This window comes from Canis lupus, chromosome 1 (assembly GCF_003254725.2).
Source record: "Canis lupus dingo isolate Sandy chromosome 1, ASM325472v2, whole genome shotgun sequence".
Lineage (NCBI taxonomy): Eukaryota > Metazoa > Chordata > Mammalia > Carnivora > Canidae > Canis > Canis lupus.
In genome coordinates, this window is record NC_064243.1 from 23,802,333 (window position 1) to 23,816,747 (window position 14,415).

A 14,415-nucleotide genomic window follows, 5' to 3' on the forward strand; every position below is an offset into this window, starting at 1 on the left:
GCCCCCGCAGCTCCCTCTCCCGCGGCCCCGCCCCCCGCGGAGCGCCGGCGGGGGGGTTGTGCGCAGGCGCGGGGCGCAGGCGCGATGCGCGGCCCGGCGGCGGGCGGCCCCGAGGGCGGACACCTGCCGGGCCCCCTCCCGGCTCCGCGGCGCGCGGACCGGCAGCCCGTGCGGGAGTGTGGCCGCGGGTCACGGAGGCCAGTGGACGGGGCTCGGGGGACACTGCGATGGGGGCGGCGCTCAAGGACCTGCCGCGCACCTGTTGAGGCCACCTGTGGGGCGAAACTCGGCTTCGCAGTGCATACCTACTTATCTCAACTTTTCCAAGATGCGCGCATTTCTTTTATTTTTAAAAGTTTCAGAAAACACGTACGAGTTGCATACTTTCGAATTTTTGTTTTATTTTTTACCACCTAGAAAAAACTTCCCCTGCCGGGGGTGGGGAGCCCGACGCAAGCTAGTGGCGAGGAAGCGCTCAGACCCTCCGTACGCCCGTCCCCGCGCCGGCCCCGCCCGCTGTCCCCACGGCGTCCCGGCCCCGCCCCCGCCCCGCCCCCGCCCCGCCCCCCCGTCCCTGCTCTCCACCCCCGTCCCCGCCCCCGTCCCCGTCCCCTCCCTGCTGTCCTCGCCCCGCTGTCCCCGCCCGTTCCCAAGCTGTCCTGCCTGGCTGTCCCCACGGTGTCCCCCCCTGCTATCCCCTCGGCATCCCGCCCGTTCCCGAGCTGCCCCCCCCCCCCCGCACCACGGCAACCCGCACTCCTGCGTGTCCCGCCGCCGTCGTCTCCCGTGTTCCCTGCTCCTGGGTCCAGGAAGACTTTCCAAGACTAGTTTTAAGGGAATTCACTTAGAGAGCTCCCGTTGCTAGTGCACTACTTAACACAATGGCTCAGCTTGAGAAGTCACCTGAGGACAGAGCATCCTCTTCCAAAACTGTCATTCTCCCATCTGTCGGAATAAAGTGACATTCTCATGCAGGTGCATCAACTCAAGATGTATTTATTTACTTTTTTATTTTAGAGTAAGAGGGAATGTGGGGATGGGAGGGGAAGCAGAGGGAGAGAGAGAGAGAGAAGCCCAAGCGGACGACGTGTTGAGTGTGGGACCCGATGCGGGGCTCGACCCCACAACCCTGAGATGGTGACCTTAGCTGAAATCCAGTCGCGCGGGCACCCCGACTCCAGATGTAAAACCCCCAGGACAATTCAGAGGGACAATTCAAAAACTGGCGTCTGATGAAAGAGCGAGTGACCTGAATGAACGGGTTATAAATTCTTTGTGAGTCAGGTGGTTCCCAGTTCTTTGCTATCAGCAAAACTGAAGGAAGGTTTAACTGGGTGGTCGGGTACCAGAGCAGCAGGTGGCTCCTAAGTTCCTACTTCTACCTCAGACGGAGTTAAAAGTAACATGGCTCTCCGGCACCTGGGTGGCTCAGCTGGCTGAGCGTCTGACTCTTGATCGCAGCTTAGGTCTTTATCTCGGGGCCTGAGCTCCAGCCCCACCTACGCCACAGCAACACCCTTGTAACTGAGCCTCTTCGTTCCCATCCGTGTTACCTATTTCTTGCTGTGTAACGATTTGACCACACATTTAGCAGCTTAACACAACACGCATTTATTAGTTGACAGGTCGTATGGGTCGGGAGTTCAAGCGCGGCTTAGCTGGGTCCTCTGCAGGATCACAGGCCAGAGCTTGGCAGGGAAAGGAGGCGCCTCCAGACTGCCGGCTGCAGGACCCAAGGCCTTAGTCCCTTGCTCACTGTCAGCTGCAGGTGGCCCCCTCCCCAGGGAGGCTTACAGGATGGCAGTTGCCTCGTCAAAGCCACAAGGGGAGAGTCTCCATGTAACACACTGGTAACGACCATATGTGACATAACCATGTGTGCATGACCCCACACACCTAGTCACCTCTGCCGTGCTCTGTTGGCCAGAGGCACCTCACAGGTCCCACCTCACTCAAGGGAAGGAGCCCAGATAAGGGCTCGGATGCCAGGAAGCAGGGGCCATGCAGGGCCACATCAGAGCCCAGTACACCATGTCTACTTAAGCCGACAATGATCCCTGCAGTCCCAGCCTCCTCGGAGTTTCTCTTCAGGTTCTCTTCACTTTCTCGCTTGAGGGAAACTCGACTTTCCCCTGGGACAGTGCATTCCAGGCCTCCTCCCAAGTAGTGGCCGCTGTGTTTTCACCCATAAGCCTCACAGGCTGTGCCTGGAAAGAGGTAGGTGTCCCCCTGGCTCCTCAAGAGACCACGCCCCCCCCCCCCCCACTAACCTGCAGCTTTCCATCGTGTTGTCCAGTATCCCTCATTGCTGCTTTCATCCCCCTTCAGTTTTTCACCATTTGCTCCTGTCAGCCACTCCAATATCACTTCTGTCCAATCCTAGGTGCTTCTAGTGCACATGTGGATGATCTTTCCAATACCCTGACCTCTCAGGGCTGACTTCTCCTCCAGGGATCTGTCCCTCCCTAACTCAGCCTCTCACTCCCACAGGCATACTGTATTATCAAACTTTGCAACTTCATCATAATCACAGTTTCAAACACCTTATACTCTGAACACCATCTCATACTCCAAATCTCCTTGTAGTGATTGTTTAAAGGACATATCCAGTCGCTCCCATCCTTACCCAGCTGAAGCCCCCAGCCAATCATTGCAATCACTCCCTTGCATGCACCCTCAACCCCGGGACTTTCTTCCCCCTTGGCTGTGCTTGCTTGGCCGAAACCACGATCCTGATCCAGCCAGCTCTCCACCTGCCCCACCCCAGCACCCCTGCATCTGAAAGTGGCTGGAGAAAAACACAATCACACTAGTGAGTTTCACTTTAATTTCATCACTTTTACCCTCCACTGGGCCCTCAGTGGTGCTCCAGAATCCCACTTCCCTCCTCCATCCTTCTGCATTCCAGAACTCTCGGTCCTCTAACGACGTACACCTTCCCTTTTGTCTTCATTTCTCAGTTAATAACCTTGCTTCCTTTTTCACTGAGAAAATTGAAGCAACAAGATGAAAATCACCACGGAATCCCACAATCTCATCAACCCGTACCCACGTATCAACATCTGTAATCTCTTCTCCACTTTACTCTCCATTATGTAGTTGAATTTTCCATAGCTCCTAGCTAAAGTCAGTCCCTCCGTACGGCACAAATCCCAATCTTGGCTTGCCTAATCAACATCATCACCATCACTCCAGCAATTATCCCCCCCCCCCCACCGCTTCTTCTAATTATCAATGTTTCCCTCTCTGCTGGGTCATTCCCATCAGCTTAAGAGTGCCTGTAATTTCTCCAATCATACAAAATCTCTTTGACCCACTTCCACTGTCAGCTACTGCCCCATTTCTCTGCTTCAATTCCAACAAAACTTCTAAAGGAGTTTTCTATACTTTCTGTCTCTAGTTCTCCTCCCTCTGTAGCAGAATACATGTCATATGATACAATTTATATATATAAAGTTCCAAAACATGCCAATACAATGCCTATGATAACTATGTTACTATGCCTATGTTACATGTGACTACATACATATGGAACAACGGTAACAATGCACACACAGTTACATATGTGGCATATTTTAGGTATCCAGCTGAGCAGGTCGCCCACCCCTTTTTTTTTCCTCCAAGATTTACTTATTTATTCATGAGAGAGAGGGAGAGAGAGGCAGAGACACAGGCAGAGGGAGAAGCAGGCTCCATGCAGGGAGCCTGATGTGGGGACTCGATCTGGACCCGGGATCACGCCCTGAGCCAAAGGCAGAAGCTCAACCGCTGAGCCCCCCAGGCGTCCCTCCCACCTTCTCTTAAAGTGACTCCATTCATGCTTCCATCTTCCATCCTTACCTCTCTATCCAAACTATTCTAGGCAGGGTCAGCAATGCCTAAGTCCAGTGATCTATTCACACTTCTCATCTTAATTGACCTGTCTGTAACAGCTAACACAGCTAGTCATTTGATTCACCCTTTAATTTTTTTTTAAACCACATCATCTCAGTTTTCTCCTTCATCACTGGTCCCTCTTTCCCTGTCTTATTTCTTCTTTGTTGTTTCTCTTTTCCCAGACCTCTTCACCTTGCAATAACCTAGGGTTCATTCCTTGGATTCTTCTCTTTTATATCTATACTCATTTCATTTGTGATCTCATTAGATCTCCTAACATCTAATACCATCAGAGATATATGATATCATCCCTCATATATGATGACATTTCCAAATTTAAATTCAACCCAGACCTCAGCAGGCTACTGTACATCTCAAATTTATGCCACAAACTGAAAAATATTCTCCCTCAAACCTGTTCAACCCACCAATTTTCCTGTCTGTTGATGACAAGTCCATCCTTCAAACTGCTCAGATCAAAAACCCTAGAGTCATGCTGGACTTCCGTCTTTCTTTTACATCTCAGGGCGAGTGTAGATTCAGAGTGTCCCTTGCCATCCTCATGCCTACCCCCTGGTCTGAGCCATCATCATCTCATGTTTGGATTAGTCTTCCAAAAACTCTCCCTGCTTTCAGTCTTGCCCCTTGGAGTCTATTCTCAACATAACCAGAGTGATCCTTCTAAAACAGAAGTCAAATCATATCACTCCTCTGCTTAAATCCCTGCAATGACTCATTTCACTCAGAGTAAAAGTCTTTGTCCGTACAAGAGTCTACAGGGTTCTACAAGATCTGCACCACCACCCCACCCCATCATTACCTTTGTAATCTCTTCCTGTATTCTCCCGGGTGAGTCCACTGCAGCCCTACTAACCTCCTGTATTGATCCCAGAAGATACCACCCATATTCCCAACTTGGGCCTTTGCATTGGCTCTTCTCTCTGCCTGGCACACATTCCTGCCCCCTCTTCACCCCATCTGCAGTGCTAGCTCGATACCCATTTTTGGTCAAATGTCATCTTCTCAATGAGGCTCACCTTAACGTTTTTAAAATTACTACTCATTGGGCACCTGGGTGGCTCAGTGGTTGAGCATCTGCCTTTGGCTTAGGTAGGTTGTGATCCCAGGGTCCTGGGATCGAGTCCCATATCAGACTCCCTGCATGGAGCCTGCTTCTCCCTCTGCCAGTGTCTCTGCCTCTCTGTGTCTCTCATGAATAAATAAATAAAATCTTTAAAAAATTAAAATAAAATAAAATTGCAATTCATTTTGGTCCCTACCCTACACCCCAGATCCCTCTTACCTGCTCTATTTTTCCTCATAGCACTTCTACTATGCTATATTATTTACTCATGTTTATGTTTCTGCTTATTGCTTATTGTCTATTATCCCCCACTAGGATATAAGTTCCATGAGGGTACGGGTTTATCCATAGTGTTTACTAATATATTCCAAGTGACTAGAGTTGCTATTGACAAATAGGAGGTACTTGATAAATATTTGTTGAATAAATGAATGAGGTATTTCATGCTTCTATCCCATAACCAGTGAAAACTAGGGATAGAGTTGATCTGAACCATATCTTATTCCAGCAAAAATATTCTAAATTCTAAGAGTTCATCAAAGTTTATAATATTTTATGGTTTTTATATCAATTAGGTATTCAGAATTGTATTAATAACACAAGGTGAATGTTTTAAATTTAGAGACTCAATCAAAGATTAAAATTTAAAAAATTAGAGAGGGGCGCCTGGGTGGCTCAGTGGGTTAAGCATCTGCCTTCCGCTCAGGTCATGATCCCACGGTCCTGGGATGGGCTCCCTGCTCAGCGGGAATCCTGCTTCTCCCTCTCCTCTGCCAGCCACTCCACCTACTTGTCTCTCTCTCTCTTTCAAATAAATAAATACAATCTTTAAAAAAAATTTTAGGGAAATATGATAGGCTGATCAATAGAAGACTTTCCAGCCTAAAATCTGATATTATAATGTTGAGGTGCAAGTGGAATAGAAATGTAAGATAAGAGAAATATAAGAGAAAAAGAGTGATGTATAATTTCTTTATAAAGAAAAGCTTGTTCATGTATTTTTAAGTGGATGATAGATACATTATGATATTTAGATTCCCTTGGATACCCTTCCAGAATGATGTAGCGATCTTATTTTAAAATGCCAATACTTATTATGCCAGAAATAACAAACTTTGCCATTATTTAAACTTAAGATGAAACATTTTAGATACGACCTTCAAAAGTACAAGAAGAAACACAGTTTCTCAAATTTCCTTTAGAAGACATGCAAGCAAGAAATTTTGAAGACCACAGTCCCAAAGCACTCCAAGGGACCTAAGCTACCATCTTTCCTGAGACATCTTCAGGTGAAACATCTCAATCCTATATACATCTCTGACCTGGGCAGGCAAAGGCTTAAAAGCTTTCTTCCCCTTTTGTTTTCTTTGAAGGCTCACTTCCCCGACTTGGAACTTCCCCAGGGTAAGGACAAGGTAGAGCTTTCACCTTTCCATCTCAGAGGTGGAGACAGAGAGCTCCCACCTCCAGCACTACCCAGCAAGGAAGAAATATTAGAATAATTTTTAATGTGGAAGTGACCTAGCAATTGACAGCTCGGCATGAGTTAGCATCATGACATTTCAGAGTTAACCCAGCGTTTTAAAAAATAATCTAAATTAAAAAAAATAATAATAATAATCTAAATTGCCCTTGAAAATCATTTAACGTTGATTAACCTAAACACCGTAGGCATTTCCCACATTCCTAAAGCACTATAGTAACCTCTATCATCTCCGTTGGCTTAAAGTGTAGGAAATTATGTTTGAGGGTGACTGAGACGCATTTGACTCTCAAGTGATTTGTGCTTTCAGCTTTATAGGAGGCCAAAGACCTGATGAGGACAAGAGAAGATGGGTAGAGTCAATGCTCCACTATTTATTTATTTTATTTATTTATTTATTTATTTATTTATTTATTTATTTATTTATTTATACTAAAAAGCTGTAGTAACCGTTATCCATGCCAGGTCCAGCAAGGGCCACAAAGGCAGCTGTGGACAGAATCCCAAGGGTAGGAAAGGGGTGGAGGCAGGAAGGAAGGAATTAGGTGGGAGGGGAAGGGAAATCACAGCCCACCTTTGGCCACCGTCCTCTAAGTATTAACAGAGACCAAGAGGCAGCTAAAAGGAAAGCGCCGGAGCAGTACAAACACCTCTGTCAGCCCTGATCATTCATCCAATACACATTTTATCCAATACTTACCAAGTACCAATTATCAAGGGATTCAGAGATAAATTTACTGCAGCCCATGCCCTCCGTAGCTCCCAGTCTAGTGGGGCAAGTGTTCATAGGTAATTCTGATGATGTGGACATGGAATACTGTGAGAAAAAAAGAGAAGGAGCAACCTCATAATCTTGCCTGCAGAAGTTCCGAAGCCATCACAAGAAAGTGACATTTGAACGGGGCTTTGAGGTAAAGTAGGAGTTTGCTGGTTAGAAAAATGACCCCGCAAAAAAAAAAAAAAAAAAGAAAAATGACCCAAGTGAAGACTTTCAAGGCAGAGAAAACAGCCTACAGATAGGAAATGGTTGGTGTGTTTGTGGAATGGTTGAAAAAAGAATTCAGTATATGCCCAAAGGTATACTTGCCACATACAAATAAAACAAAACACAATACACCACTTAGAAGAGGATATGCATGCCAACATTGTTTGCTGTAACAGGCTGTTGGAAAAACTCAAATGTTTACCAAAAGGAGACTGGATAAATAAGTTATGGCACATCCATACAATGAAATACCATCTAAGTAGAGTGGTAATTTTCACTGTATGGAAAGATCTCAAAGGTTTACTGCCAAATGACAATGCAGAGTCCAAAACAATGTGTATATTATGCTACCTTTTTTGTTTAAAAGGAGGAAAAATAATATGTGTTTCTAATAACTGTGGGTATATGGGGTAGGGTAGAAACTAGATGGGAGGAAATTTTTCATTGTTTAATTTCTTTTATTCTCGAACATATTCGAGAATACCTGTTCAAAAAATTTACCTGAAACTTGATTCAAACTTGAAATCCAAAGTGACTGGAACATATATGCTCATTCTTCTCCATTAAGGTTCCATCGATAATCAGGGTGCCTGGCTGGCTCAGTCGAAAGAGCATAGGACTCTTGATCTCAGGGTCCTGCGTTTGTGCCCCATGACGGGCTTTACAATAGAGATCATTTAAAAAAAATAAATAAAGTGGAAAAAAATTAAGACTCAGTGATCCTCTAGGATCCCTGATATTTATCAGGATTGGGTGCCCTACCTTTCTGCACCAACTGGGCTGTGAGTTCCCTGAAGACAGAGGTTCTCTTGAGGGCCTTCCACACAGCAAGCGTTTGTTGAGTGAATGCACTGAGGAGATGGGCGAGGCTGGAAAGAGATTTGGAGCCAAACTATGAAGGAAGATACCCTAATGAGTTGAACTCCATTGGAAGACAGCTATGTTTGAGTTTTTACAGTTTTACTGGGGTACAATTTACATTTACAAGCTTTTTAAAATAGAGTTGGATGAATCGGGGCAAAGGTACGCATTGTGCAGCCACTACCACAACCCCATTTAGAACACTGCCTTCACTCCAGAGAGCTCCCTTCTGCCCCTTTGCAGTCAGTCCCCACCCCCATACCCCTGGCCCCAGGCAACCACTGCCATGCTTCCTGTTTTTGGGGTTTGGGTTTTTCCAAGACTCCATATAAATGGAATCTTACAGCACATAATTTTTTGCATCTGGATTTTTTTCACTCAGCATGATGTTTTTGAGATCCAAAATGTTACCGGGTATATCAGTAGTTAACAGCTTTTTCTTGTGCAGGAGTGTTTTGTTGTGTGTATATTCAAAGCCATGGAAACAGAAACAGAAAGAAGATTCACAGATTAGTGGGGTGGATAGGAGAGGAGGGGAATTGAAAGATACTGGTTTCTTTTTGAGGTAATGGAAATGTTCTGGAATTAGTTATATAGCACTGTGACTATACTAAAAGACACGGAATTACACACTTTAAAATGGTTAAAACACATGCACCTGAAACTAATGCAACATTGTGTATCAACTATACTTCAATAAAAATAAACAAAATTGTTAAAATTCATAGACACAAAAATGGTGGTTATCAGTAGCTGGAGAGACATGAGGAAATGTTGGTCCAAGGGTAACAATTTCCAGTTATAAGATGAGCTAAATTCTAGGGACTTAACATAGAACATGGTGACTTTAATTACAATACTGTATTATATACTTGAAAGTTGCTAAGAGAGATCTTAAATGTTCCCACCACCTAAAAAAAAAAATTATGATTAGGGGAGTTGAGTGATGTATTAACTAACCTTACAATGGTAATCATTTCCCATATATACCTGCACCAAATCATCAAGTTGTATACACCTTAAATTTACAAAATGTTGTATGTCGATTATATCTCAATACAATTGGGAGAAAATAAAGTAATTAAAATGGTAAATTTAATGTTATGTAAATTTTATCTTAAAAAGTTACATTTTAGGGGAACCAGGTGGCTCAGTAGGCTAAGCATCCAACTCTTGATTTCAGCTCAGGTCGTGATATTAGGGTCATGAGATCAACCCTTAAGTCAGCCTCCACATTGGGCAGGAAGTCTGCTTGAGATTCTCCTCTCTCCCTTTGCCCCTATGTGCTCTCTCTCTCTCTCAAATCAATAAATCAATCTTTAAAAAACAAACCCTTACACTTTAGGTAAACATCACTAGCAAGGTTACTAAACAAACAGCCCTTGGAGGCAGGCTGACTTGGTTCAGGTCCCCATTTCACTCCTTACTAAGCTATAAGACAGCAGACAAATAAGTCTCAGTTTCTTCATCTGTGAAACGGATAAAAACGGAGCCTGTGTCACTGAGCCGTAGGGAGGACTCAGTGAGATCATGCCTGTAAAGCACTTAACATGTTATTGACAAGCAATACTATGTTAGCTAATACTGATTAGGTGATTATCAGTATTAGCTAACTTTTTAAATCCACCTACACTTGCCCTATGTCAAATCTATAAGATGTCTGAATTTATTCAATTCAACATGAAGCAGGAACTATTCTCAATCTATAGGTGGTGGAACTGAACCATTAAGAGATTAAAAATAACTTGTCCCCATATTGAGGAATTGGTCTGCAGTTTTCAAAAATGTCAATGTCATGGAAAACAGACTGAAGGACTGTTCCAGACCGAAGGAGACCCAATAGCCATGACAATGAAATGCTGTGCATGGTCATGAGTTGGGCATGGAAAAACTGTGACATTATTGGGACAACTCACAAAATTGGAATATGGACAGTAGATTAGATAAAAAGTATTGAATCCACATTAGGGTTCCTGATTTGGGCAACTACAGTGTGCAGGGCCAGGACTAGGGTGTGGCAAGCAAGGCCTCCTAGGAAGCCCTCTCGGGGCCACTGACTCAGACATTGCTTGCCTCCCTCTGAATCTGGCCCTGGGGTTACGGTGACATAAGAGAATGTCCTTATTCTTAGTAAGTTCACACTGAAGTATTAAGGGGAAAGGCATACCTATGTATATACCTAGCCTTCCATTAGTTGCAAAATAATATATCAGTAGAGAGAGAAAATGTTCAAGTGTATGTGGCAAAATGTTAATCATTGGTGAATCTGGGTAAGGGATATGCAGAAGCTTTTGGTACTATTCTTGTAAGTCTTCTAGAAGACTGATTTAATTTTTAGGTCCCTTGCCCGTGTGATGAAGTTGCTTTAATAGCAGAGCCAGAATCTGAACCCTCTGCAGCCTCCAGCCCTCCACACACAGTGCAGTGTGGAGCTGTCCTGCAACCCAGATCTGAAGCCAGGACCGGAAGGGCCTCCTGACCAGGAGCCTCAGGAAGACAGTGGCCCAGGTACCTTCCAACAGTCTTCCTTCCACTTTAATATGAGCTTTAACATGATCATGCAGATTGTGATTCAATGAGTCCAAGGTAGAACCAGAGAGTCCGCATTTCTTTTTTTTTTTTTTTTTTGAGTCCGCATTTCTAACAGGCTCCTAGATGAGGCACTCCAGCTGGTCCCTGGACTAGAGTTCCAGAGGCAAGAAAGACCCTAGACTCTAGAGCTCAGACCTCTAGGGCCTAAAATGCAAAATTTCCAGAGAAGAGGAATGATCTCCACTGTTGTGATGCACCTGCTTCAAATGCTTTCCAATGATAAGCTCAGCTTTCTTTTTTCAAACATCCCTTCCTTCAGGAACATGGAGCGCGAGCCTACCGGGTGCCATGCTTTTATCTTGGTTGAGGAATTGGATGGTGATGAATATTAATTGAACCATGTAAAATTTATCCAGCCTTTCTGTTTCCCTAGGAGACTCCAAATCAGCCTTAAAAGTAGACAATTTTTGGTTCAAACAAGTGAATGTGGCATCTGTCTCACTCAATGTCACGGGAACAAGAGAGAACTTTGCACAGGGGGTTGGTGGTGGTGGTGGTGGTGGTGATGGCGGTGTTGGAAATAACACTTTCATCAAAGGCAAAAACAAAACATGTTTTTTAAAAAAACTTTTTCAAGATTTTTACATTTATTTATTCACGAGAGACACAGAGAGAGAGAGGCAGAGACACAGGCAGAGGGAGAAACAGGCTCCATGGGCCCAACGTGGGACTCGATCCTAGGACCCCAGGGTCACGCCCTGGGCTGAAGGCAGATGCTCAACCGCTGAGACCCCCCAGGCGCCCCAACAAAACATGTTTTTAAAAGGTGGAGTTGGCATCACTTTTTGTGCTGAAAAAAATCTTATAATGAGTATTTGTGCAAAGGGGTTGAGCTTTCAACTCTGAGGGGAAAAACATCTTATCTTAACATCACCAAAATCTTTCTTTTTTTTTTTTTAAAGCATTTTTCTTGGGAGACAGCCGTGAGGAAAGTAATTAACTTTACCTTGGACGAAAATTGCAGTTACTATTTTCTTTTCAAGGGTTCAAGGATAATCAAGTGCCACCTTTTCAGAGGTGGAAATGAGGTATTTGAAGGAGAAGAGGGATGCTGTGCGCATCTGAAAAGCACTTAACTCGCCTCTGCTCCTTGGGAACAGGCTGTGTGACGGATGCTCCAGGCTGGATGCTCCAGGCTGGTTCCGAGGCTCAGCCCTGAGGCCTCCTCCAAGTATAGGTGCGAAGCTCCCACAACACCTGCCACCCAGGGATTTGTCCTTGCCTCCCGCTGGCTGCCGCCGCCAGCCTCTCCACTGTTTTTCTCTTCCCCTCTCCTTTGCCCAGTGGACTCTCGGTTCCCGGGCCCTTCGGACAAGCTGCACCCAGCTGCCACCTTTGAACTGTCCCCACGCTTGGGGTGGGGGCGGCCTGCTGCCCGCCGAGCCTCCTGCCAGGCCTGGCTACCTGCACCCCCTCCACCAGCAAGGAAGGGAGGTCACCCCGCCGGCCGCAGGCAGTGAGGGCCAGTGCGGTGGTGGAGGGTGCCCTCCTGCCCGCTGGTTCCCAGGTCGGCGCCCACCTGCTTCCACAGTAACACCCATGCTCTGAGAAAGGTGCCCTGGCTCTGAGGTGCCCTGTAGCCGCACGCAGTCACGGGCGGCAGGGGAGCTGTCGGTGGCTCTGAACTTGCCTGAGGCCACAGGCCTTAGTTAGAATGCCAGGCCCGACTCCCTTAGCCACAGGCCACAAAGGCTCCTTGGCAGAAGTTCTTTGTGGAGCATTCGACCCAAAGGCCCAGGAATGCAGGCTTACAGCCGCCCTCCTCCCTCCCTGCTCCCCCAGGAGCAAGTCCCAACCCATTCTTCAGCCAAGGAAAAGGCCACAGTTGCCTGCTCTGCTTTCTTCCCTCCCTCCATCATCCCACATCCCATCCAGAGGCCCAACTCTCCCCTACCAACGGCTCCGGCCCAGCTGATCTCATCTAAAAAACCACAAGCCACGCAGCAGGCCCTTGATTCCTTATGGTCCTGTGTGTTCACATTCTACTTCTTAGCGTGGAGGAGAAAGGTGGAGGTTATGGACGGGCTTTGGAGTCAAATGAGCACCTGTTCAATCCTGGCTCCATTGCTGTGTGTTCCTGGGCAGGTTACTGAAACTTTCTCAGCTTTAATGACTTCCTCTATAAAAGTAGGTACTGTCACACTTGTTGAAAACTTTATTTCCCTGAGGATTAAAGGGAGATTCTCTCATCCAACAAAAATTTACTGAGTGTCTACTGTTTGCCAGGCACTATTGTAGATAAGGGCACAGGAATGTGCGAGATAGACTCCTTGTCCTCAAAGAACTTATATTCTGGTGGGCAACAGACAACAAACATGTAGCCAAACAACTAATACTAGTGATAATTTCTATTTAAAGAAAAAAACCCATAGAGAATGATTAGGAGACGCATGGAGTAGTACTTTAAATGGGGTGACTCAGGAAAGGTGTCTGAAGAGGACACCTCTTGTAGGGATCTGAATGACATAAAGGAGTGAGCTGTGCAAAAATCTGGGGAGAAAAGCAGGTGTAAAGACCCTGACGTAGCAAGGCAGTCGATGTGTACAGCAGTACCGCCAGTGAGCTAGGGCAGGGTAAGAGAGGGGCTAGGGAGGAGGTAAGACCAGAGACTGAGTTGGTGGGGAGAAGGTCTAGCCTGCAGTCAGTGTTCTATAAGTTTTAACTATTAGAATGTGATTAGGTCACATTATATGGCAAAAGGATACAAGAAAGGAAACAAAGGAATCTTACAGATACAATTAAAGTTCTGAAATTAGTCAACTTTAAATAAATCAAAGGGTGCCTGGATGGCTCAGTCAGTTAAACATCTGCCTTCGGCTCAGGTTGTGATCCTCGGGGTCTGGGGTCAAGTCCCGCATCATATTCCCTGCTCAACAGGAAGCCTGCTTCTCCCTCTCCCTCTATCTGCAACTCCCCCCTCTGTCAAATAAATAAATAAAATCTTAAAAAGAAAATAGAAGTCAAAAGACTCTAGATGGTGAACCCTTAGATGTGACCACTTTTAATTCAGAAACAAAACAGACTGGGGATCCCTGGGTGGCCCAGCGGTTTAGCACCGCCTTTGGCCCAGGGTGTGATCCTGGAGACCCGGGATCAAGTCCCACGTCGGGCTCCCTGCATGGAGCCTGCTTCTCCCTCTGCCCGTGTCTCTGCCTCTCTCTCCCTCTCTCTGTGTATCTCATGAATGAATAAATAAAATCTTAAAAAAACAAAACAAAACAGACTACTGCCATTTGACACGAAGATAGAGGACTAACCAATGTAATGCCCTGAGAAAGACAGTTCAAGGATTGGAAAGAGAGAAACATGTTATTGTCGCTCATATGGAAAGCCCAGGAGAATTAACAAATTAATAAATCTCACACAAGCTCAGGAAGGTTGCCACATTGCAGGGCAACATACAGAAATCATAGCATTTCTCTACACCTACAAAACCCAGTATAAGATACCATTTACAGTAGTTATAAAACTATAAAATATATAGAAATTAAACTAGCAGATAATGCACATAAATTATCTGTATAAAAATGTAAA

General features: G+C 45.6%; 1 protein-coding gene across 1 annotated transcript in view; it reads right to left on the reverse strand.

Annotated features, from left to right (window-relative positions):
- The window catches only part of SMAD4 (SMAD family member 4), a 93,314-nt gene that overhangs the window by 54,312 nt on the left and 24,587 nt on the right, over nucleotides 1-14,415 (reverse strand). The window lies entirely within an intron of this gene.